This window comes from Protopterus annectens, chromosome 13.part0 (assembly GCF_019279795.1).
Source record: "Protopterus annectens isolate FY-2018-M chromosome 13.part0, PAN1.0, whole genome shotgun sequence".
NCBI lineage: Eukaryota > Metazoa > Chordata > Ceratodontiformes > Protopteridae > Protopterus > Protopterus annectens.
In genome coordinates this window covers 477,142,094-477,169,991 of record NC_056747.1, presented here as the reverse complement: position 1 = coordinate 477,169,991, position 27,898 = coordinate 477,142,094, and positions in this window count along the sequence as shown.

Here is a 27,898-nt window from a genome sequence, read left to right as displayed (position 1 = left end):
CTAGGACCAACAAGAATGACTGTGCTTTGCCCACTGAGGGGACTCAACAGCCATAGAGGATGTGGGTAGCCCCTGGTCCATAGTGCCTGTAGGTGCTACACCAGAGGTATTCTGGGTAAAAGATGAGTGGTCTGAGGTACAACAAATGGCCACAGCAGAGTCACCCACCTGTGGCTGAGGAAAATTGCTAGCGTGCTGCAGTTGCAAAGGCTGTTTGCATAACTTTCTTTTTATGGATGGAAGAAGGACCAACCATCTGACTGATATTTGTTCCATAAACCAAAAAGTACTGTGGATAACCAAGACACTTAACACAACCAAGGATTAAAACAGGCACTCTGCTCTGTCTACTCATGATGTCGCCAAAAAATGCACTTCCAAACTTGGAATAAACACATTTATTGGTTGATTTAGTGCTTTTGCCTCACAGTTATGACTTCATCAGAATAAAACACACCATTTAAGAACCATTTAAATAAGCGTGCCTTCACTACTATTGGTTCAATTTAAAAGTTCATCCTCATTCTTAAATTTCCTGTTGTTGGGTTTTTGAGCTCAAAATTCATAAAAACCTGAACAAACAGTTGCAAGTGAAATTGCAATCCACAATAAAAACATTAAACATCTTATGTTAAAATTATCTAATCTATAATGAAACAAGCCAATTCATTTTAAATTTATATTGAGGTGAATGGAAAAAAGAACATTAGATGGATAATGTAAATAACAGCAATAGTAAAAAGTCAAAATAGTAACATTAAGTTCATATAACTTAGCTGCCCTTAACTTTAATGCCGGGACTATAGACAATCGATCATTTAAACCTGGAGTAAAGCAGACATTTAATCGTAGCTGCCAAAGCAGTTCACAATATTCAAGCTGGGTCTCCCACTGTCCTCCTCGTTAATTCAGAATAACTTGTTCAAGAACCCAGAAAGAAAATCTAAACTTACCACAATCTAATGAATGTCCAAATAGGGCATTTGCGTCAACTTTCTTATTAATTTCATAGTAATGTTCTATATACCCTAGTTTTCAAGGCTCTTTCAGTTTTACCTACGTAATAAGAGAAACATCACTGACAAAAGGCTAAATAAACTACCCATTTTGTAAGGAAATTAAAGTGTTTCCTTGCCTATATTGGGGAGAACTAACTCTTCACATTGTGCTACACGTATACACTCATAGCAAATACCACATTTTACATCCCTTTGTTTTGGTTGGCACTCATTTGACACATTCCTTTGGCCCCTGTTTCTAATATAGTCTTAATATTGTATCCTCTTTTATAAGAATATAATATACGTTTAGAAAACACAGTTAAAGTATTGGTCATTTTTGAAAATAAATTCCAAAACTTTGAAAATGTCTTCTGAATGTCAACCGTATCCTGATTATATTTCATTATAAAGGCCCTACTGTAATTAATATTTCCCCTGGTGTCTGCCTCATTATCAATTCCACCCTTAGGGTTAGTATTCAGATTATTAACAATATCAACATTCAAATTCAGAGGTCCTTCATTGCTAACTTGCAACAACGAGACAAATATTGTCCCCCAACCAATTAAAATCTCATTCTTAATGTTATTAACTATGGTTTCTGGATAGCCTTGTTCAACAAAAAGACTTTCAATATAGCACAATTCTTCCATCAGATCCAAATAAAGGGAAGTCATACAGGCTGCTTAGACCATCTGGCCTTTCACTATGTTTCTTTTTTGATGGTAAGGATGGTTGCTAGTAAAGTATAGACAGGAGTTAGAAAAGTTTTCTTTCATATACAACCTAGAAAGAAACCTACCTTTGTTTTGATCTTTGATAAGCCTAACATTAAAATAATGAATCTCATCTGTCTTAACATTATAGGTAAACTCCAAAAAAGTTGTATTATTGATAAAAATCCAAAAAATCTACTAGTTCTTCTTTCTTACCATCCCATAAAATGAATATGTCATCAAGGAACCATAGATATAACACTATCTTCTTCAAATATTTTGTTTTAAAAATAAAATGATGTTCCCAATATAATAATAATACTGCATTCGTAAACACAGGGACATAGGCAGCTCACATTTCCACCCCACTTATTTCTTTACAATATTCACCCTCAAAGAACATGAAATTGTTATCTAACACTAATTCTATGTTTTCCATAACGAATCTTAAATCATTGGCATTCAAAAAATCAAATTCCAGTAACATACTCTCACACCACTGCAGGCCTAATCTGTGGGAAATAACTGAAAACAAATCTCTGATATCGACTGTAACCAACCAATGCTGTGGTTTGAATGCCACACTACTGACTTTAGTTAGAAAATCCTACTAATCAACTAAAATATGTTCACATAAACTTAAAAACAGTTTGAGTTTTCTGCCCATAAACACAGCAAGGGGATAGGTTTTTGACCTCACCACCACAACTATAGGTCTCAGTGGTAGGTCCTCTATATTTTTGTGGATCTTAGGAATACCAAATATTGACGGAATAACTGGCCTTGGTACTTAGGCCATATTGATTTCATTTTCAGAAACCTGAGTATGCCTAAGATCACTATTTAACAAGTCTAACATTTTAGCTGTGGAAATCCAATATTCCATAGCCACTACTCCGCTGCCTTTGTCCGGTTTCATAACTCAAAGTTTTATTGCTGCTATTATCTGTAAATACAAACTTTTCTTCTTATGGTAAACTGAACCTATGCTTCTTCTCTTCCTTGACCAAACAATGAATTTCATTCTCAACTAGGGCCTCACACTTAGCATGGGGTGTAAAGTGGGATTGTATATACTTTTCTTCAGAAGCCTAGAAATTGAAATCCCTTCTCCACTATTACCATATACAAATTCTAAACTGACCTTAAGTAAAAACACTTTCAGGTCAAGAAGAATTTCACTATTATCTTTTTTATCCACAGGTACAAAAGTAAATCCTATATGAAAAACAGAAAAGTGAGTCAAAGTTAGTTCCAAACTACTATAATTATTTTAAAATTGTCATAAAAAGAAAACACACCTCTATGAGTAATCACATTTGGTGGGGAACCTCCAAGTTATGGACACTATAATTAGAAACAATGAAAAGCTGTTAAGTGGTTTGTATGACAAAATGTTATGAATGAACAGCCATATACAGAGTCATTTGTTATTCACTCTAGATGAACACAACACTAAATACTATAATATTTTAAAAGAAGTGGATGATGACATTGATAAAATTAAGAAGCATATAGGATGAATAAATGTGAAAGAGATAAAGAATATAGTCAAGATAGAGCCTATTGGACCTCCAGGTATAGGGCATTTGATACTTATGTTCATGAAGATTTGTTAGTCACAATATTCCTACATCTGCTACCTCTGTTAACAGGAATAGTGTTTTTTTTTTTGTGAAATAGATGGAACATACAATGGATTTGACCCTTTAGAATTTCCCCCATTCAGAAGGTCTAACAGGTTAGAACAACATACAACCCAATACACCAACAATTTTGATATATGGCCCAGGAATGAGGGCCAAGCTCAAAACAGGGGGAAGGGATGAAAGGGGAAGAAGGAGAAATTAACAAATGAGATCAATATTTTCCTCCCAGGTTCTCCACCAAATGTGATTACTCACAGAGTTGTGTTTTTCTTATTATAATTTTAAAATATTTAATTATAGTAGTTTAGAATTAGGACTAGAGGAAAAAGCCATCTATGTCTTGGAACTACAACATCTCAATAAAATATCAAACCTTATATATATATATATATATATATATATATATATATATATATATATATATATATATATATATATATATAGTCTTGTGTGGTTTGTGATATACTGTGCAGCTGCATGGTAATAGAAGATTTTCTTTTGATTTCTGTTTTATTTTTCCACCTGTTTTTCACTGTTTGTAAGAAGAAAGGGATAGCCAGTAGACAAGCTTTACTTTGATTTATATTTTGTTGCTTTTACCTCTAATTGCCACTGTTTTAGACAGGCAAACTCTAGCCATCCCAAGGGGCCTAGTTGGCTATAAATTCACATAGAATGCAGAGAGGACAGTCCAGAGCTTATCTAAACAATCCTGTGTTTTGAAATCAATTGATTTTTACTGTTAAAAAGAGAACAACTGCGAGCGATAGTGTTCCAAAGCTATTGCCCATGATGTAAAGGAATTCCACCTTTGTTATGACTTTCAGAACTGAAAAGTCAGAGAAATGACTATTCTATTTAATTTAATATTTAGTTATATAATTTTTTTTATTTTTCTCACAGAAGTTGATTTAAAATCTTTTTCAATTCTTTGGTAACTGATTTGGATTATTCATTTTTTTTAGAATTCTTTTCTCATTTGCAGCTGAAAATGGAATATGCCATTAATTATTTGCTAAAGCACAAGTATTCTGTTCATTGTACTAAATGCTATGTACATTTAACGGTAACACTTTATAAAAATGGTGATCTGTGTTGCTCCTTTCAAAAGTTGGATAATTTGCTTACCATTATCAGTAGTAAATCTAGACTTACTAATTATCATTTCACATAACACAATTGGTGCATACATTAACGACTGGAATGATGAGATAAATAATGTTAGGCAAAGAGTAAATAGAAAACATCTAGGAATCAAAGTGTTTATTGTCAGTAAAGATTGCTCAATCCCTATTGAACAGAATAATACCACTGACAACTTTTGAATTCTGGATACAAGTACTCAACAATCTGAGGATTCAGAGCATAAAGAAGAAAATAAAAAAGAAGAATGGAAGACATTCACAGCAAACAACAAAGAAGAAAGAGAAACTGATTAATGTCTACACAGAAAAAAATGATGTACCCACACATGAATGGTTCAGCAATACCCATATTTATGGGGACATGATAAGATGAAGTATTTCAAGTATGGGTTAAAAAGGCTTCTGTATGGCAGTTAAAGATATGTGGAACGACAGTAAAAAAATAATACAAAAAATGAGAAACTGGAAACTACTATTTATGAATATTGATAGTAAGACATAAACAGAGAAAATGTTTTTAGTCCCTTTAGTCTTATATGAAGGCCAGGCATACTTTTATCAGCCCAAGGAAAAATTGTGGACAATATATAATAAAAAATTGAAGAAATTCATCTGGGAGGGAAAGAGGGCAAGAGTTAAGTTGGATAAGCTGATCTTTCCAATAGAACAAGCTAGTTTACGTTTATCTGATTTGTAGGGATATGTTAAGACTCATATACATAACACAAGCAGGAGGGTATAATTCAAAGTGGAAAGGGATGATGATGAAGCAAGGGGAAGTTCAAAAAATAGAGAGAGTGGGATTTTGGATGCAGATTTTTAAGGAGAACAATAACCATACATATTGTTATATTCATAAAGTAGCAGAAAGTATTCTACAAACTAAGCCAATACAAGAATGGAGAAAGGAGATTTTGCTAATAGGGATGTTTGCAGGTAGGGATGTAGAAAATAGGCAAGAGGGGGCTGCAACTTACTGGAGAAACCTGACAAATAAACCAAGGTATTGGGAGATGTGATGGAGAAGAAAGCGGTAACTGGGAACATGTGTCTGTGCGTGTAATGAGTTGACAAATTTTAAAAATCTCATACAGAGTACTCTGTCAGAAATACTGGGTGAACAAATGGCTGTGAGTAAGGAAATGATTCATTTGAGCTGGGATATAGGATCTGAATTGCCTAGAAATAGTAAGGCCTTATTAGTTTAATTCTATTGGATGCCACAAAACAATTACTAGAAAATGGAAATTAAAGTCTGCACCAACTGTATTTGAGGTATTGAATATTATAAAAGAGATAAAAATAACTGGAAGCAGAATCTTTAGAAAAGGGAAGGAGCAAATTAGATGGAAGTAAATGAAAATTGTGGGAACAATAGATGCATAATGATGTTCAGGAAGAGGAGTGAGGTTTAAGGGAAGGCAGGATTTCAGGATTTTTTGTAATGCTGGACTAATGACAGTAGCAAGGAAAATATATGTGATGCATATTTTATTTAAATAGAAACATTTTAAAATGGTTTGTTTTCGTTTATGTTAATATATGACTGCTTATGTCTTAAGTGATAATTTAATAAAGATGCTTAAAAATGTTGACAAAGCAGAGAGAATACATATTAAAATGGACACTGCTTTGTTACATAACACACAGATTACAGGAAATGATAACATTTTTCTACCAGAAAACCTTCGGTCTACAAAAAGTATAATTTTTCCAAAACGAATGTAGAAAAAAAGAGGCAAGGGGTGGGTGAAAAGGAAGAAATCTAGATTGAACATGGAAGGATTGAAGAACATTACTGTAAGGAAAAAAAAAGAGGAGAAAGACAGAAGTTAACAATGTGGCTCAAGTACGGGATGTACAAAGCCAACAGGATAAGAATTGTATGCTTGCAAATGTAATAAACAATGAAAACAGTGGGATTAATAAGCCTAATGGTGGTGAATATCATTCCTTTCTAGTAACTGATAGAGCAGATATTATTGAATAAGAACTTGAGGATTGCTCAGATCTGGTCAGAAGAGATATTCTTGTAATTGGAGATTCATTTATTAGACGAACCAATACTTATATTTGCAGAGAAGATAATGAATACTGAATAGTGTTATGCTTGCCAGGAGCAAAAAGTAGAGGATGTGAGAAAGTCCTTAGAATGCCTCAATGTAAGAAAGTATGGATCTGTTTTTTTTTGTTGTTTTTTTTTTATTTATGTTGATACAGATGATCTTATCCACAAGTTCTCTCTGACTGTTAGTAGGAAACTTACAGCCCTCTTACATGATATAACTTATACAGGTATTAGGGCATATTTTTCACAAATCACATATAGAAAGGAGAGTCAGATCACCGTGAGTGAAAAGATGACGTACACTTTTCAAGATCAGGAAAATAATTTCTGGAGCACATATTTTGCAATTTTTCACAAACTCAAAGCAGGATTTTAGCCAGGTCAAAAACTTAACAGTTCATAGATCACAACATTTGATGCATCTCTGATGGTTCTTAATGCTACGATCATTGATAATAAAGTTTTCTTTAACTGGAACGTTTGCTACTTTCTCAAAAGATTGAGGTTGTTATTATTTGTGAAACGTCATTAAAGAACAATGACTGGAAACCAGTCCTGTCATGGTATAAATGTTTTTACTGTAACAGACATGCTAACAAAAAAAAAATCAGAGGTGTTATGACAGGGATTAAACTTTTTTATGAGTCTTTTGATTATTACATGTTCAATGATAACCCCAGTACTGTACATTGTGTAACTATGACAATAAAGGCAGCCCTGGAACATGTAATAATTGCTGGAATGCATAGAGCACAAATTCAAGTGCTGGTGACCTAGAGGAATTCATGCATTTGTTTCATGAAACACGGGAGGGAAGAACATTAGTGCCTTGGGACTTAAATTTACCAGAAACAGACTGGAATAATATTGATTCCACAACATTACTAAGGAAATTATTTACAACATATGTTCATGAACAGCAATTGCTTCAGATTGTAAAAAAGTGTACCAAGGCGTGAAACATAGTGGACATTGTTTTTGTTCCTAAAGAAAGTGCTGTTACTTCATGTCAAGTTTTACCACCACTGATGTGCAGTGATCATGGGATTACAGATGTGCGCTGCTTAACATCCTTCTGCACAATGTCTGACCACATTTACATCCATACTGTACTAAGCAGATGTAAATGCAGTCAGATGTTGTGCAGGAGGATATTAAGCAAAACACAATGTTAAGTATATGTTGTTCGATTAACATCCTAGTCGCTTAATGTTCAATGGCATAAAAGTTATTCCAGACGTTAAGTGATGGTTACACATATAAAGGTTAATTTGTTGCTAGATAATTCTGTCAAACTGAAATCTAAACCAGTGCACAGAAGATTAATAACAGATTATATGGAAGCAAAACAGTCATTATGTAAAATTATTTGGAGTGATGCGTTCAGTAGAAATATTGCATGAATGTAGAAAGTTTAGAAACAGAAATTCTTTGAATGCAAAAAAAAATAAAAAAAAATATTTAACATCAGGATGAAGGCACACAACTTCAGGAGGATATATTTCCATATGAACAAGATACTTCATTAAGGTAAGAAACAAAAAATGTAAGGAAAGGAAAACAGTTTGAACTATGACTTTGAAAAGCAAAATAAAGAAGCTGGACAGACAAATTAAACACAATGCGAGACAAGTTAGAAGAAAATTTATATGAAGATATCGAGTTTAATAGGAAACCTTTTTATAAATACCTAATCTGTACTATGATTAAAGGCATACAAAATGATACACTGTGTGAAGATTCGAAAATTTATACTCAGATGCAACAGACTACAGATATATTTACAAAATATTATGCAAAGCAGTTTGGTTCCACAAAAATGGTGATAATCTGTCCTAGGGACATCCAGTAACCTCAAATACTGAAATCACATGACATTATATTGAAAAATAACTACTCAATCTGGATACAAACAAAGCACAGGGAGGAGACAGAATTAGTAATAATGATCTGAGAACACTTTGGTATGAACTTACAGTACCATTATATCTGTTATTTACTAGGATGTATAAATATGGAGAGATTTCTAATGATCAGACACATGCACTTGTTAAACCTGTGTTTAAGTGTAAGGGGAGTATGAAAAGCCCAGAGTCATACAGACCCGTAAGTTTATTTTCATGCTGTGGAAAATAAGAGTGAAGGTTATAACTGTCAGAATTGGAAAGGTTGGGACTTGAAACTATATATCAAGGTGCATATGTTGAAAATAAATCTATTACCACATGATGTTCTACAACAATATAATAGCTATGAATAAAAAATCGTGCTGAGATATAATTTATATAGATTTAACTTTAACGTTTGATAGGGTTATACACAAATCACTGATCAATAAATTAGAACAACCAGGTATTGATGCACTTCTGATAGGATGGATAGCTGGATGGCTAACAAATAGGACATGGCAAGTATTATACAGCAACTAGACAAGTGAAATTTGAGGTTACAGTCAGTGTCCCATAAGGCTCTATCCTAGGCCCATACTTGTTTAGATTTTATCTTTCAGATCTATCTTTGTCATCTGAGGTGTTCTACAGTCTGTAAGTAGATGATTTGAAAATGGATGAATGATTATATATGTAACAGATAGGGCATGTGTGCAAAAGAACTTGACTAAATTGACCATTTGGGCACAGGAGAATAATATGCCGATAAATTCATCAAAAACTAAGCATACAAGATTTGGTAAACATAAATTGAAAGGTAAATACTTAATACAACACAGTGATTGAAAGTGTAGATTCATTTAAGAATATGGTTATATGAATAGATTTAGTTATAAGAAAACAAGCACGAGTAAACTGGAAAGGGTACAAAGGAAATATACCCAGGGCATCCATAGATATGAAAATGTAAGTTATTGTGAAAGACTAAAATATCTGAACTTGTACAGTGTCTTATACAGATATTTAAGAAGAGGCCTTACTTGGGTATATAGGTCATTTTGATACAACTATGTCTTGGAATGCTTGGGTCATCAAAAGGTAGTAGAGAGTCATCAGACAATTTATAGAGAAGATGTATAGGAATGAGAAGTGTACTAAATGGTTGTCTGTGTGAGTAGTTTGATGAATGGAGTAGACTATCAAATTATATTAAAGTAAGTACTAGTTTAGATATTTTGAAGAAAAGCCTGGACATTTATTATAGAAACAACTATTTTTTTTTGGGGGGGTTGTATATTGGAAGGCTAGAAGGGCATTATTGCCCATGCTTGAAATATTTGTATTTATGTATGTATATAAAATATCAGTATGTACATAATGAAATATGAAAATATATCACGTAATGTTTTAAAGATTTAGAAAATAAAGTATCATGACAGTGAGCTATAGCACATATTTTTAAATCATTTTGGTCTCATTCCTGTTGACTCCCACCCATGTCGTAGTACACATAAAGACAGAGAGATAAGAGCTGGGGTCTGCAGCTGTTGTCTAGAAGGGGTTAAAATTATTTTCATGGTCAAACATTTGCCCCAAGTCATTGTCCATAAATCCCAGTGCAATGCCAACTACAACAGGTGCTGCACTAGTCTGCATATGTGATTCCAGTTACAGTGCACCTACATTATTTGGAAAGCTGACACCCTCTAGAGGCAGTAGTGAAAAGTGTTGCAAACCCTGAGCTCTCTGGCATTCTTGTGGATACATTCATAAATCACCCTCACTCCACAGGGATGGATGTGCCAGTGTCAGCCACTCACTCACAAAGTGAGCTATGGCAACTGATTAGCTCAACTACATTCCCTCACAGATAAGCCTGTAGAGGCCTGCCTCATTATCACAGTCTTTAGGATAGTGATATCTTTCTTGGTAACTCATTTCCTACTCATTTATTCAGAGCTTCCTTGTGCCTGGCCTGGACACCTGTGAATGCAAGAGTTGCTTCTAAAACCATCTGTACCTACAAGCTGATATAAGGATATTTTTGCACTGGCTCTAGCTGTTTCAGTGATACTTAACACTTCTGTGCAACATTTATTTATTTGGTTAAATGTATCACTGTTTTTCAACTTTCCATCTCTTTCTTACTGTACTGCTGTTAGGTTGTTTTAATAGTACTCTAACATTTCCTAACCTCCTCTGATACTGCAAAAGTTGTTCTGCATTTGCCAAAGTTCTTCTGAATCTGCCAAAATATTTCTATGTTTTGCAAAGTTTTTGTGTGTTGACAATTCAGGGTTAGTGAACTTATTTTCAAGGATTCCTGATATTGCAGGAATTCTTACTCCTGTTGTAAAGCATTTGTTACTGCACTTGAGCTCAAAGCCAGTTTGTTTTACATTGGGAGGGTACTTTTGCACTCTGGTGGGAGCAGAGAGCTAAATTCAACCCATTCAAGGTAGAAACTACTGGTCTATAGCTTAGTGTTTCTATTTGCTTGGCCTGTGGTTTACGTGGTTCCCTGTGCTTGCATATAAGCAAACCTCTCCAGTTTAAAATCCTGTACAGGAAACGCTCTCCATAGTCTCCCATTATTCACAGCTGCTAGAAGAGCTGCCATTTTTTGCAGAGGGTGGTAACACTGTAGGTCATCTAACAGTATAATACTAAACACTTCCACTTTGAACTTTAAGTGACACTCGCTTACTATTCCCCACCTAGAAATTATGTTTCCTTGCCTTACATAGCATAGCATAGTCTAGGTTCAAACCTGCTGAATCTAGACTAATTGGAATCACTGTGCTCTTAAACCAGTTATCTTTCATTAAGAGGGTCTGCCTGCACACATGTGGCAGAAGTGTGTAGCTCAGGACCCATTTGAGTTGGGGATTGCTGGAGAAAGGCTCAGTTTGGGCTTTCCCATTGGAAACCTATTTACATTTGCCTGTAGCCTCACATTTGAATGGGTTTGCACTCAGTTTACCAGTGCTGCTTAACGTTTGACAACTTTAGCCACAGGTCTGAAGCGCATCTATACTGAAATCCAAGACAACCACTGAAAAAAACAGAAAAATAAGTATATCTTAAGACAGCAGTGCACTTTGTTAACTGTATTCAACTGAATTACTGTTTCATTTTGCTGTTCCAGCTAGCCAACTTCCTTCCCAAATACAGCATTCAGAAAAATCCTGCCACAATGGATGGACAGTTTCCCATCATTTCTCCTGCCAGCTTGATTGATATGGGCATCTTGAGGCAATGCAGCAATTGCTTCATTTCTACTGGCAACCATTTACTGCTAGAGCAAACTAACACCCTATATGAGAGATGGAAATACACTGTGGAATTGGTGTCAATTCTCAAATGTAAAAACAAACTAGACATCAAACAGGTTGTCAGCACACATGCTTCACCAGTCACACAAAATAAAGTCACAACACATAAACCCATATACATGGAAGTATTCACTAAAAGCCTAGCAAAAGAACAGAGACCTCCCAAACACACACACATACACACACACACACACACACACACACACACACACACTCACACACACACACACCACCCACACTCACCACTAAGCCAAAAGAAACCGCTACACAAATAAACAGATACACCCATGTCTCAACAAATAAGCCCCTAAGGCAAAACACATCAAATGTCTTGATCAAAGGTGACTCCATAGTGAGATACACCAGACTGTACAAGGAGAAGGTCACAGTCAGCTGCCTATCAGGTGCACTCGAGTTCACTCCACAACAAGTCCCGTTATTACTCTGTCATAGTCCATGTTGGAGTGAATAACTTGAGATGTACCGCTCTGGACTATATGAGGAGAGACATAACAGAATACTCTGATTATGTGTCCCAGACAGGTATGTCCGTAGCCCTAAATAGTATCCTACCCTCAACCAGGATGACACCATAATATAAACAAAAAATGACTAACTTCAACAATTGGGTCAGCTTCTGGTGTCAAGTCCAGGGGGATCCTGTATCTGTCAGCCTGGGAGGATATGGTAGACTGACCTTGCTGCTTTGCTAGAGATGGTCTGCACCTCTCCCCCCAGGCCTTCAGATACTGGCAAAGGCCCTTGCCTTTTTGGGCAATGTCAAAACAAATTTCCAATGTGGCAAAATCTAATCAAGACAAACTCAGGGTCGTGCTGTTTAATGCTAGTAGTTTAAACACGAAACTGCACTCCCTGGAAGCACTCCTCACCTTGGAGGATGCTAATGTCTGTGCAGTTACTGAGACATGGTTCAAGGCTGCTGAGAGCACCCTGGCCATGCAAGGGTACAATGCTTTCCATATATTCAGACCTCAAAATGAGTGTGAGGGAACCAAAGGTGGAGGTGTATACATCTTCATTAAAACCTAATACACTTTGAGACTGGTCAAACAGCATGACTCTCTCGAACTACTCCCTGTCCAATTAACTATTGGGAAACTACTGTACCACATCATTAATAAGGATAAGCACACTGCCTAACTCGATTTTCTGGAATCCCTTGACATAAAGCCCAACACCTTAGGCATGGGAGATTTCAATTATCCTTCCATAGACTGGGGGACATAGATGAGTAAAAACATGCCTGCTCACAGGTTCCTGGACTTTGCTAACACAAATACACTGGAACAGATATTCTGCACCCGCACTAGGAGCTCTAATGTTCTGGACATAGTACTCACCAACATGGAGGGGAGGTCACTGTACTTCCCCATGTTTAATGTCCTCCCTGGTTAGGTCAGACCACAAATCAGTCTTGTTTGATGTAACTACTGGTACTGACACCCTCACAGGAAGAAAAATTATAAAAAACTTTACCAAAGCTAACTACAGCCTAATAAGTGACGGTATAAAAAGCTTCATATCACCCACAATCACAGACATCAATGATCACTATACAGAAGTGTACACAAATGCCTTGTACAAACACTTAAGCGACTACATAAACTGTGTTGTGTCTGACCAGATCAATACCAGGTCTTACCATAAAAATAAGCCACCGTGGTAGACTTCAAGCCTAAACAGATTATATAACAAGAGGAAGAAACTGTTGTCCAAAAGCAAGAGGGATATCACTCTGCAGAAGAAAAGTTCCCTCCTACATCTAAACAAGGAAATCAAAAATCTTGTAATACCTTCTAAAGCAAATTGCGAAACTAAAATCACATCCCTAGCCAAAGATAATCATAATGCATTCTTAACTACATCTGAAGTCTAAAAGGGAATGCCCAGTTGTGTGCAGTGCTGAACAGTTTGTAGATGGGGCCACTCATACTACACAGGAAGATATTACCAATCTGCCAGCTAACAGATTCAGAGCAAACTTCACCCCTCTATCCCCACCTACCATATCCCAAAGCGTACCTGACACCAGCCCTCTGCCTATTATCTCTAAAGAACAGGTCCTCTCTGCACTCGGCAAGGCCAAAAAACACAGCCTCAATGGGACCAGATAATATCCCAGATTGTTTACTAAACAATCCAAAACAAGACCTAGCAGACCCACTTGGTGTTCTCTTGAAACATAGCTTGAGGACTGGCTATGTTCCTGCAGAACAGAGAACAGCAACAGTAATTCCCTGCACAAAGTGGGGCATCAACTGACCTGGGAACTACAGACACATAAGTCTAACCAGCCTCATCTGCAAGGCCATGGACAGAATTATCATGGACCTTATCGACAAGGACATAGGCAACCTCCAAACACTTGACCCAACCCAGTTTGGCTTTGTTAAGGGGAGATCATGCTTATTAAACCTGGTAGGCTTCTTTGAGAATGTCATCAAAGCCATGGACGAAAGAAAGACAGTGCACACAGCCTATCTCGACCTTGCCAAGGCTTTTGACACAATCCCCCACTGTGTTGTTATTGAGAAACTCTCCCAGACAGGGATTAACCATTATGTTATTAGATGGGCAGCCAATTTGCTCACCAACAGAACACACACTGTCAAAACTGGTGACTCCACCTTCATCAGTAGACCTATCACGAGTGGAGTAGCACAGGGGTGTGTGCTGAGCCCCTTACTCTTTGGCATCTATTTCTCAGAAGTCCAAGACAAAGTAGATGGCCTTTGGCTCACCAAATTCACTGAGGATTGCAAACAAGGAGCAATTACTGAGTCCTGCAGTGTTGTCAAAATATTGCTAGAAAGGCTAACACAAACAAATGACTGGTGCCAAAGCTATGGTCTAAAACTAAATGCAAAAAATGCATATTATTCCCTTTGGCAAAACGGAATTCCCTACAAATTACAGTATTGACAGCACCCCCCTGAATTCCAGTTTGGGAACACAGGTTGACAGCAATCTGAACTTTGACCACCATGTTTCCACAGTGGTAAGGAAAGCTTTCTACATAGCACACCTCATAAGCAAGGTCAAAGCATCCAGGTCAAGGGATGTTACAACTCCATTGTACTCAGTCCTCATCAGACCACTAACAGAGTAAATGCACCCTTTTGCATGTACCAAACCAGACACCTGCAGCAGCTGGAGAGACCTCAGAGGTTTCTCACTAAGAAAATACAGGGACTCCAAACTATGTCCTATGTGGACACGCTGAAATCCTTGCCACTTTACTCTGTATCTTACAGTCTGCTGAGAGGTGACTTGTGTCTGGTCTATACGGCAATCTCCAACTCTCCCCTAATGGAAATACTGCACATCTGCAAGTTAAATGGCACAACAGTCACTCACTCTAGGGATCCCAACCTAGCTTGTGACATTAACAGAATATGCTGGAGAGACAGCTATGTCTCCCAGAGGCTGCCACTTCTCTGAAGTAGACTTCCTATTCATATAAAACAGAGCTCCTCACTGACCCTATTCAAATGCAACCTAGATAATTGGATGGGAGACTGCAAATTCACCTCTGAGGTGGTACCCGTGTCCCTCATGGACAGGCGTAGCTGGTGTTGATCACAGACCCACTTTGTTCATAAATTTGTTCTGCGAACTACCCAAAAAGAAAAAATGGGGATACTTGGAATTAACACGGCTAGGCTTGCAAAGGCTCTAGGCTGCTAGCCTAGTAACCACCTATGAACTCAACTCCACCGGATCTATATTGCGCACTCCTATATGAATACATAATTAAAAATATCCCGCTGCAGTATGAATATTGTACCATGCATGGCAGCTTTACAGTTTTTACAACATGCAGATACATGTAAAATGTTAGCCATTAGTAGTTCTTAATTAACTAACTTTCTTATAAATCTCTCTGCATTCCCAATTTAGGTCATAATTAAAGTTATGAAATTAGTACTGTTTCGGTCTTTGATGTTAGCCAAAAGTGCTCTTCTCAACACCCATAAGGCATCCAAAATTGCATCCTTCTACTAATATATAGCTTTACACGTACTTATAACACATTTAAGTACAACTGTAATTTATTTTTATTATTGGAACAGTCTGTGAGTCTTTTTTTCCATATTGCTCTTGCTTCTACTAGCACATCCTGTTACTTTAAGACTTGGAGTGTATCTCTATGTAAGACACTATAATAACTGGGTGTAGCAACTTAAGTGATCAATGCTACTTTTGACCTTTTTCTTGGACTACTGTATCTGGTTTTCTTGCATCTATTTTTTTTGAACTGTTGATAATAGGTGATTCCATGTGACATAAACGTTATCACTATCGATAATGTTTTGTGGTTCATGTAAAGCAGTGCAGAAAGAACAACAGACAATAAAAGGAATATGGAGCAAGCTACATAATAGAGAGGCAAAGGAGGGACAGGGTTTTTTGTCTATTTAGAAAAGCCGAAGAGAGGGGAGTATGGAGGACAGAAGAAGGGAGGGAGATGCTATTAATGGTAGTGTGGATAAAAAGGGATTGAAAAGGGGTAGAAAGTAGGGCATTAGTAGTTTAAGAAAGATGAAATGAGATAGGGTCTGGGGGTAGGCAGGGAAGATTTCAGAAGAAGATGAGAAGGAGTGTTTTAATCTGTGGAGAAGAACATTTGTAGTGGAAAGGGCAAGAGGTTATGAATATAAAATGTATGTTTACATACAGTATGAACTGATACATGCAACTGGTGCACTTTTTCAATAATAATAAATATGTCCATTTTGTTTATTATTAGACTGTTGAATATGGACTGATATGTATTGGGTGGGTCAAGTTAATGCACCTTGATTTTGATATGAAGTCCACAATTTCAACAAAAATGATTTAAAGAAACATTATACTGCTGGACTCACACAAATAAGTCTTAAACCTGTTTACATTCATGGTCTCTGTACTCTACGCTTGGAGCTAAAAGTTAAAGAATATAAAAAGGTTATGGCACTTCCTGTTTGTTTCAAAACCCCAGTTTGTGTGGTTGCAAGTCTTTATGCTGTTTCTTGCTGGTAATAAATCTATTTATGTCACATTGATTGGGACTCTTGTTCTGTCTCACACATATGCCACCAACAGGCCTTCATGACCATCAGTTCCTCACATTTCATAAACACTAAATTCAATAAAAAAGAGATTAAAAACAGAAGACTTCAGTTTCCAGTGTCATCCATCCCTCATTTTTCCGAGGCACTAAATTCATCACAAACACATCAAAGTAACACAAAATCAATGCTGCACTGATTGAATCTCTGTCACCATGCCTTCATGTTCTGTCACATAATTCATATTGCTCAGGGCACTGCAACACAGGACAATGATTTTCTACAGCAGGTGGAAACACGGGAATTATACAGAAAACATATACTTGCAACCTTTTTTTTTCATATGCACAGCCTTGAATGGACTGTAAAGCAAGCACCACTTTAGTAACTTTTTTTAATTAGGCTTATATTTATCGACCTTTAGTCACCTTAATAATTATTAGAGAAGATAAAGTTAGTGCAGCAGTAACAAAGATAAGAAAAGTTTTTCAATCAGGATTCTTAGTAATCAGCTACAGTTATTTATAAATGCAAAATATTTATTTGCAATTAAGATGGAGCAGAGTTTTCTATGAAGGCAATATGTCTGATGAGCAGAATGAAGAAGTCTGATACAGACTGAAGGAATAAATACAGTGAGGTCAGGGTTGACTTTTCATTTAAAACTTTGCCGTTTATGATGTTCAATACCCAGACCGTGCCTGCAAATTGTCTAGTGTGATCAGTGGACTATGCCAGTAAACAAAATAAATAAATAAATAAATAAATAAATTCTGTGGTGCGATAAATCAACAATAACACTAATACTTGGAAACTCATGATGTCTGATGTTATACTTATAAGATAAAAAGCCTTTGCATTACATTTGTATATTTTAAAATGTTAAGTCCAGAAAAGGTAGGCACATAGTTTATATGGCCCTATATCATGAAATAAAGTGATAGAAATGCATAAGCCTGGCCTTTCATTTTGCACAGTGTATTTTTTTAACTTTGAGATAAAAACAATTCCGCTGTGGATTTGAAAAAAAAATAGTGCTATTAAATTCATGAGTCCTTCTGAAAGATAAGTGGTAATAATATAATTAGAACAAAGTGAGACCTAACCCATGTAAGGCTGGTGGAAACATGGGAATTATAACGAAAACATACGCTTGAAATGTTATTTTCTTGAAAAGAAAATGTTACCAAAAAACAGTACAAGTCCAGTACCTACACCCCTCCTTATTTATATAGTCACCTAAAAGGCAGTCATATTTTGGAGAAACAATTATCTCATGAGTTGTAACAACTGCAATGGTCTTGTCCAAGTCCAAGAACAGCGAATGTAGTCAGTAATCCACCTGATAAATTTAGACTTGTTTGTTTCAACTTGAGAGCTATAAATTTTAAATAAGAATATAACTGCCACTTCTGGCATTACATATGTATGAAGTTCAATGATTTGGAAAGAATGAAAGTACTTGTGTGTTATATGTTTTGTTTGGATAATAATACCTCATACACACTGTGTATTGGTATTATTCTAACATCAACTGCCATTTGCTATCTTAGTAGAGATATATTACTACAGCAGTTTAAAAATCTTTGCTATCTTCTATTTTAACTATATATGTCTGTAAGCATTGTATTACTCAGTTTCTTGCCATAAAGCACACTGTTCATGTGCATTGTTACACTCTGCTTCTTGCCATACATCGAATTATTATTTAAAAACAGCCAGGATTTAAACTGCACTTATGCATAAATGTTAATGCTATAGAAAGGAGTCTAGTTTACTTCCCTAACCTTATAAATCATTATTTAATTTCTGGTTATATTGTATATGTAATATGCAATCTGTTCTTTTACAGAGATAATTTCTCTTAATTCTATATGAAGCATGGTGACATACCACCTAAGCTGATTTAAACCGTATAGTTGTTTATGGTGTTGCACCACTTTGCAGAGTACATTTTGTCATTTTTCTCTCACTATTTCTTTCTTTTTTCTTTCAAGAATAACAGTGCCTTAACTGTTAGCTGGACAAACTAAATCTACACTGAATCTCAGCCTCTGTTACTGCTATCTGCTTGTTCAAAGCTACAGATCCTGTTCAGTACTAAAGAAGTCGCCACCCAAGAATTTGTAGTTTGTTTCTAATAATCTTAATTCCCTGGAGAGCACACTGCCTCAGTCAGCAGCTGGTTGCTGTCTCCCCTGCCAGTTGTTTATGCTTTTCTCTAACAAGTGAAAGTAACCTATATATCTTAGCGAAAATCCCTATAATTTCGTTGCCACTTGCATAGCTCACTAATTAGAGAGTCAGGTATCTAAGTATCTTATTTTAGTAAAACAGATGTTTTTTAATTCTCACCTTTGACTGGATTTTCCTGCTCTGTTCGCCCTCGCTATGCTTGGGGTCTCTCCACTCCCCTACTCTACCTTCCACAAAATCCCATCCACCCCCACTATTTCCCACTATCTCAACATTTATACTTACCACAAAACACACCTCTCTTTCTAATCATCCAGTCACTGCTAATTGCTCATTACCTGTTAATTAGTTTTACACCCTATATTATATCCCACCCCTATTAGCCGTTACAGTAGTAAAACACTTCTGATTCTTCAAGTCAGTCTTAATACCCATCACACAACCCTAATCTTAATGTTTCACCAACTCTCTATATTATGTACCCTACTCATCACAGCATACCATTACACATCCTATCAATATCAATATCAACATGTAACCATCATTCACTCTCCCACCAACCCACTCACAGCCCCCCATACCCCATCAACCAACTATATAATTTCTTCACACCTATATAATAACTCAAATGTCAGACTCTTCTCATTCAAATATGTACAAATAAATATAACTCCATGCTTATCACACAAATATAAAAAACTCATTATCAGACTTACCCACCTATTTCTAATAAACTCATCTCAGAATAAACTAAGTGGAGTCATACACCCCAATCCTGGCCCTCCTATCACACAACAAATACCCCCTCTTCTAACATCACTTATCTCCAACATAGTAACAAAGATCTCCTCATTTCAAACATGAACCTAAGAAGCAAACTCAGCAAAAATTCTGACTTTCATGCAATCCTTACCCTATACTCTCCTGACATAGTTTTACTAATAGAAACCTGCCTAAAGCCACATATACAAGATATTGAAATACTAAGCCATGGGTACAACATCCAGAGGCTTGATAGGATTCATAGATATGGTGGCGGCACAGACATAATTTACATAGATAACCTCAAACTGGAATGGCTATTATGTAACTACCCACACCCCAATAATTTTGAAAACTTAATCTCTCACCTTCAAATTAACTCCAATAAATACATCATTTTCATAGGAGTTTACATATCCCGTGGCAACAACCCATCCACCACTGAAGATCTCCTTTGCTGGGTTGCCTCAACATACAGTCAGGAAACCATAATTATGGGGGATTTTAACCTAAATTGGTCTACCTGCACCTCAGACAATCCAACCAATTTTATTACCCTCCACAGTTTCTGCCAAATGATACAATCTCCTACTACGGTCGACAAGCACAGTAAAAATCAATACTGGATTGGAACCTTACAAATATGCCTTTCCTCTGTTACCAATCTGGTTGTCTCCCTGATAGCCTAAGTGATTACTGACCCACCTACCTAATTAGACAACATAACTGTCCACCTAAAAACATTGTTTACAAATACATAAGTAACAAAAAAAACTTCTCACCTGAGTCTTTAAAACCCTTTAGCAAAAATGTGACTGGTCGACTCTCAAACATCTCCACCTCAACTTGGCTGTTGAATATTTTAATGACAAATTAATCAATGTTGTAAATAATCTATCCCCCCTTTGAAAACCCCATACTAAATTCAAACACATACCACAGCTCACTAAACAGACCAAGAAGCTACTTAAACTAAGAGATAAAGCCACTACTCAGCTATCGTCAATTATTTTACCAAGCCAAAAAACAAATTAAACATGATAAAAAAGTACACTATACAACAATACAATATAAGCTCCAAAACAACCCCCCCAGAAATTTTGGCAAGCTATCAACAGTATGCTAAAACTAGGTCAGATCACAACCCCAGCTCCAACCACTACCAACTCCACTGGGGTTCCTGTCAGAAGAACGAAGACGCATTATGTCAAATGTGTCTTTGTCGAACTGTAAATGTCGAAAACACAAAATGATGAAGTGGCTTTTAAGCGAATTCTTTCCCTGGGAAAGAAGTCACTTGGCCACATCCATCACTTTGCCATTTTCGGCACTGTAGTGCGATCTCAGAGTTGGTATATTTAAGTAGAGGGGGTGGGGGTGGGGGGTTGCCCCCCCACACACACACACACTTAAAATAGTGTTTAGTGTGTTTTTTTTTTTTTGAACAGCAAATTTTTTTCCCTGGGAAAAAATTTGCTGTTCTGGCTGTTCGCTCTTTTTTTGTTTTCGTTCTTTTGTGGTCGATATAACAGCGTTTGATCTTTTGCTTGTTCACTGTTATAACATAGACCCCACCATTGATAGTTTTGTCTCCCAATCTAACTCTCACTTTCTCAGCTCTATCCTATCCCTTGTAAAAAATGACATATTAACTCCTATCCTTAACTACACAGACTACAGGCAACCTCAAATCCTTCTCAATTAAATCTATCCAAACTAGCACCATTAAGAAACTTCTGCCCTCATACCTTACTGCAGATCAGCTTCCCAATGAATTTCTTAAAATAGCATCAGATGTCATCTCTTTGCCTATTTCCATCCTAATCTACCAGTCTATTACTGAACAACACATCCCTAAACTATAGAAAATCTCTCATATCATCCCTCTACACAAAGGTGGCACTTCAACAAAACTCAATAACTATAGGCTAATAGCCATTCTCTCTTGAAAAATGCACCCATACACAACTACTCCATAATCTCCTAAACAGCAATCTTCTATCTGCATCCCAGCAAGGTTTCAGACTAAAGCACAGCACTACCACTGCCCTTGTTAGCCTTACTAATTCAATCAATCAGCTTAGAAATACCGGCCTCTACATATTATATCTTTCTTGACATGTCAAAAACTTCCATCAGAAACTTCTGAATGAGTTAGTCTCTTTAAACCTGTCCCAACCCACCCTTTCCTGGTTTCTTAGTTATTTATCTGACTGCCAACAGGCAGTGAAATGGCATAACAAACTTTCTTCTCTTTTACCTGTCTCTGCCGGTGTCTGTCATGCTGTTTACCAGTAACAAACTACATGACTACCCCCCCCCCCGCCACTATCTACTTACCCAGCAAAACTATAATAGAACTGGTAGAACACACTAAGCTCCAAGGAGTGACCATTGACAACAACCTTACATTTGACAAACACCTTGCAATAACTATCAAAAAAGTACACATCAAGTTAGACTCTCTCTATAGAATCAACTCTTCCTAACTGACTCCACCATGAGTATAAAGGTCACACAGGAAAACTAAGTGGTTAAAAAACACAAAAAGAAAAATCTAGCAAAGCTAGACTTTCCACTGTGTAATACCTTAGACCTCTTGTATCAGAGGAAACATGGGATATATGCAAATTACCCCTTAAGGATATCAGGTGTTTCAGCTAAATGGCAATTCTAAATGTCCATGAATTTTTCTTTTACCTTCAATTATATTTATGGACAATTTCAGGCCAATAAAGCCAAACCCCTCTAGTTGTGGACATGCATGTTTCTGCCTTCTTATGGCAACATCAGCACAGCATAAGAGGAATGTTTGACTTTTGGAAACACAAAGTTTTTTACCCAAGTGATATCCATAAACATTAAGGTGTCTACAAAATATCCCAACTCACAAATTAGAACAATGAGTATAAAGGTCACACAGGAAAATGAACTGGCTAAAAAACACCAAAAGAAAAATCCAGCAAAGCTAGAATTTCCATTGTGTGATACCTTAAAGCTCTTGTATCAGAGGCAACATGGGATATATGCAAATTACCCCTTAAGGATGGACATGGACATTCATGGACATTCAGAATTGCCATTCAGCTGAAAAAACTGTTATCCTTAAGGGGTAATTTGCATATATCCCATGTTGCCTCTGATACAAGATGTTTAAGGTAACTGACTCCATCAGAAATGCCATATCCAGAAATCATCTACTTTCCACTCTTCCGCTCTGCTATATGCATCTCCATCCACTATTCACAAACCTTAGAAAAACTGATTTAAACAAATTTGAGTCCTGTTATAACAAAATAGCAAGAATCACTTCAAACCTCCCATATAGATCACACCATTGCACTGCACCAGCTAAAATGGCTTGAACTTCCCATTCTACTCACCTTTAACCAATTAATTTTCACTCATACCATCTTCTACCACCAAACAACTACCCTACTCAGGTCTATATTGAACACTCAAAAGCCCTAGTAACCGAATACATAAACACCGACACATATTCCATGAACCACGAATATGCAGAACTCCCTAAACTGCAAAATTCAAAAGCTCAAACCATCATAGTTGTCCCACCCCACCGCCCGCTACATACTACCTACCCAAACAAACTAAATAAACACATACATACACTAACCAAAACCCTACTTCTAACCCTAAACTAAACCCTTCTTCTAACCCTCCACTAAATCTGACATATACCACCATCTATGCACTTACCTTAATCCGCACCCTAACTCTAAGGTCCGTAACTATCGCACACTTACCTTAACAAGCTATACCCAAACAAAATAAATAATCCACACACATACACTTAACAAAAGCCTACATCTAACGCTACACTAAATCTCACATACATTACCATCTATGCACTTACCTTAACCTGCACCCTAACCCTAAGATCCGTAACTATCGCAAACTTACCTTATGGAGCTATACCATGGAAGGGCCAACCATGACGATTCAATGCTTTGGATTTCACGCTTCAGGACGATCAATGTTTACATGGTTCGATGAAAACGTGTCGGCGTTTACATATTCAGGTAAGTGTATCTTCGAGGATGTAATAGGGAATCCCCTACTCTCAAACTCCTAGTTCATCCCTAGATCACTAAGATCTTCCAACAAAAACCTACTAAAAGTAACCAAATCAAACAACAGCTATGAGGATTCCCTTTTCTCAAATCAAGTATCTAAACCTTCAAATTCCTTAACACAAAAAAAAAAAAACTCAATAATAGCAACACTTTCAGATTTAAACAACTCCTATAGGAACACCTCAACAACAACTGGCTTTGCTCTTGTACTAAACCAGGCAGAAAAAAATGGCTCTCTACCTCTTACACTTTCATTCTATGACTCTCTTATACTATCCCTATCTAACTCCACACATCTTCACCCCTATATAGATATTTTACTTTGTCTTAGAATCCATTCCTGGTTGCCTGTTCACTCATATTTATGAATGTATCTGTCATTAGTCTGATAGTCCATGTTACTACTTTTTGGAGTCAGTACTATTAATTCACATATACTTGAATTGTATATAATGTCATCTGTTAAAATACTTCATTTTAAAATATGTTTATTGTTAAAAATTTTCATTTTGTAAATTTTTTATGGAGCTTTTCTCCCCGGGCCTCCACTGAAAATAGGTCTATAGCCCAGTCAGACATTCCCGGCAAACAAATGTAAAATAAAATAAAATCAATTCAGAAGTGACAGTTTCGTTTTCATTTTTATTTTATCTCCATTACACTTACAGCTTGTCTTTAGGATGGATACTAGCATTCTTTTCTCAGCATAACAGCTTTCCCAGCAACCCATTTGAAAAATGTCTGTGTTTAATACTTTGTGTTAGAATTCAAAAAATTGTCAGTTACTGAGACGCAATTATCAGATTAGATAAAACTTTGTAACTTTGTTTTCATTAGGTCTAACACAACATATCACAGGTTGCTATGTTTTTACCGTACCTTAGAAGCATATGAGGTACAAGGTTTTATGTTGAGAGCCATGTGATGTAACAAAATCATGTTTGCATCTCCACTACAGGTATAGGAGATTCATTTTCTCTTACTTTAGAAAATGGCAGTTATCACATTTACACTGTACTCTGAAGGAATGGTGATATAATCTCTCCAATTTCTCTCTACTTATCTCAAGCTCATTACTGCTCCTATTTTTAGGTACCCATCTCAAGCTTCCAACATTTTTGTCATATTCCCTCCTTCTTGTACTTCACTTCAATAATGCCTTAGGTATCACTGCTTAGAACAAGTAATACTAGCATAGCAATAATCAGCCATATTTTTGTTCATATACCATATAAGTATCTCATAAATATTTACCACCAAAACCATGATATTAAACTTCTGATCAGTCATTTCTGCATTATGACACAAGTTATTTCATGCTACTTTATTTGCTAGCTTTCTGTTTTTTTCCACTTTATATTACTATCTGTTTTTATTGTTTATGTATAAACTATTTACTACCTACATTTACTAAAGTTATGTGTTTTTGATTATTATCAATTTCTTGTATTGTTTGTAATGAAGCTTTTCTCCCTGGGCCTCTGCTGAAAAAGGGCCACTGGCCCAGTCGGACATCCCCAATAAACAAATGTAAAATAAAATAAATAACATTTTAGATTCCTAGTTCGAATACTGAGCATTCCTGAACTTAAGATGCCTGGCTCATGTAAACAGATACAAATAAGTTTATGTTAATGCTACTGTTACTCCAAAATGTATCATAATCTGTTAATGAAACTTCCCAATGAATGCATTCAGCAAAAATGTTCAGATCATGTAAAGAATGAGACTGACTTTGTAAATCAAGTAAAGAATATGAGTTCAGACTACACAAAATGCACTCTGTCTGAATCAGTGTAAAAAGAAGTTACATCTTACCATAACGTTCCATCTGTATTGTTGATCCTTGTTCAGTCATTACGTACGGGTATACCCATACGTAAGGAATGAACGAGGATTAACAATATCAGATCAATAGTTGCATTCTTTAGCTGATTTGCAGAAATAACTATGATTTATGCCAGGGATTAAAAAGTAGGCATTCAGTAAACAAAAATGTCACAACTTTGGCACTTTTCAATCTCTCTACCCTCAAAACATCAAAAGAGCATTTTAATGTTTTATTTTGTGCATAGACAGCAAAATGTTATTACCTTTTTCGATGATGATTTTTATCAAACTGAATGTAACACAGTTAATTTCATTAGAAAAATCACAGTCACTTTAGTCATCATTTGCTGTAAGCTGTACAGCAGGTTAGAGAAGACAATACAACTAAATCGTTTTTCCTCAAACCAATAACTAATAGCTGAAATGGCTGTTTTAAATGAAAGCAGCTTTAATCAGCCATTTCACTATGCTAAATTGTTCTTTTATGCACCTAATTTCTTGCATGTGTTACACCAAACATCCAAAGAGTAAGAGCAAAAATACATTATGAGTTGAAGTCACTCACTCCTGTAGCTTGTCTGGCACCCCCCCACACACCTTTTGTAAGTGAATCTCTGTCATCAGGTCCCTGGTTCCACTGGAGACTCAGTGATGGGGAACACACGTTGTGAGACCTGTTATTTTACCATCTTCCTAGGACAGACAAGCAGTCAAAAGCTTCATCACTCCTCTCCCCCAGTAACACTTTAGTGCCTTATTTGGTACTCAAATATGGGTCATTGGCAACACAAGCAAAAACTGTCCCTATCTAAACAGACCAAATTTGAGACTACTGGAAAATGCAAAACATATTTTTCCTCTGTCATATGAAGATCTTGCAGAAGACTCACTCTTGAAAAAAATACAAGCTGATGTGATTTACAATAATTTTCCTATGCTTTCAGTTGTGTTAATTGCAGAAAATTAATTATGATACTTCACAGTATGGCGTTCTCTGAAAAATCAGTGGACTGAATAACACATTATTATCAGCCTGTTTTTTCCTATTTTTTTATACATGGGGTCAGGATGTCATGTCAGTTGTCTCCTACCTTCTTCAGCACTCATGCTTGGCTGTTGAAGATCTCTCACAGAATTCAGCCATCTATTTGTTGAATGCCCTAACTTCCTCTTGCTTTCTTCCTGTCTGTCCCAAATCGTCATCACCAACATGTCTTCTGCTTTCCTGCACATGTGCCTAAACTACAGTAATATGTTCTCTTTGACCTTCTCTGCACCTGGAGCTACTTTGGCTTCTACTCTGATATCATTTCTTCAACTATTCCACAGTGTGCATCATATCACCTGAGTCAAGGACTTCATCTCCATCACCTCTAGCTGTCTCAACTTCTCTGCCTTTACTGCTCAGGCTTTAGTACCATACAGTAGTACCGGTTGCACCACTGTTTCGTACACCTTACTTTTCAGCTTCTTTGACATTTATTTGTCATACACTAAACCCTGACACTCTGTGGTAGTTGGCTGCAGTTCCCTGATTGTAGCCTTGAACTCTTGACTTACCTTCTCTTCAACCACCACCACTCCTAGATACTTGAAGCTGTTAACATGTTCCATTATTTCTCTTGTATCTCAATTCTCAGCTTCTTCTGATTCCCCTATTTGCTGTCATTATAACTCTCTCATCTGTATTCATTTTCATCCTATGTGCCTTCAATTTTGCATTTCATTCCCCTAGCCTTTGCTGAATTTCTTTTTCAGAGTCTGCTCGTAATGCTACATTGTCTACATACAGCAACTTTGTTGAGCTTTCTTTTCCTACCTGTTTGCTATTGTAGTCCATCACCAGTATGAACAGCAGTGGTCTCAGAGCTAAGCCCTGATGCACACCCACTCCCACTGGGAACTCCTCTGTGAGACTGAACATTGTTTTACCTGAATCACTTGGTCATTGTACATAAACCTGCACTAAGTCTACCAGTGTTTCTGGGACTTTGAACCACCACAGTATTGCCCAAATCAGCTTTCTTGAGGCCTTGTCATATGCTTTCTCAAAGTCTAACCATGTCCAGTTGGACTCTTTCCACATCTCTAGCTTCTTCTCAACTATCTGTCTCACTGCAAACATCAGGTCAGTGGTGCTG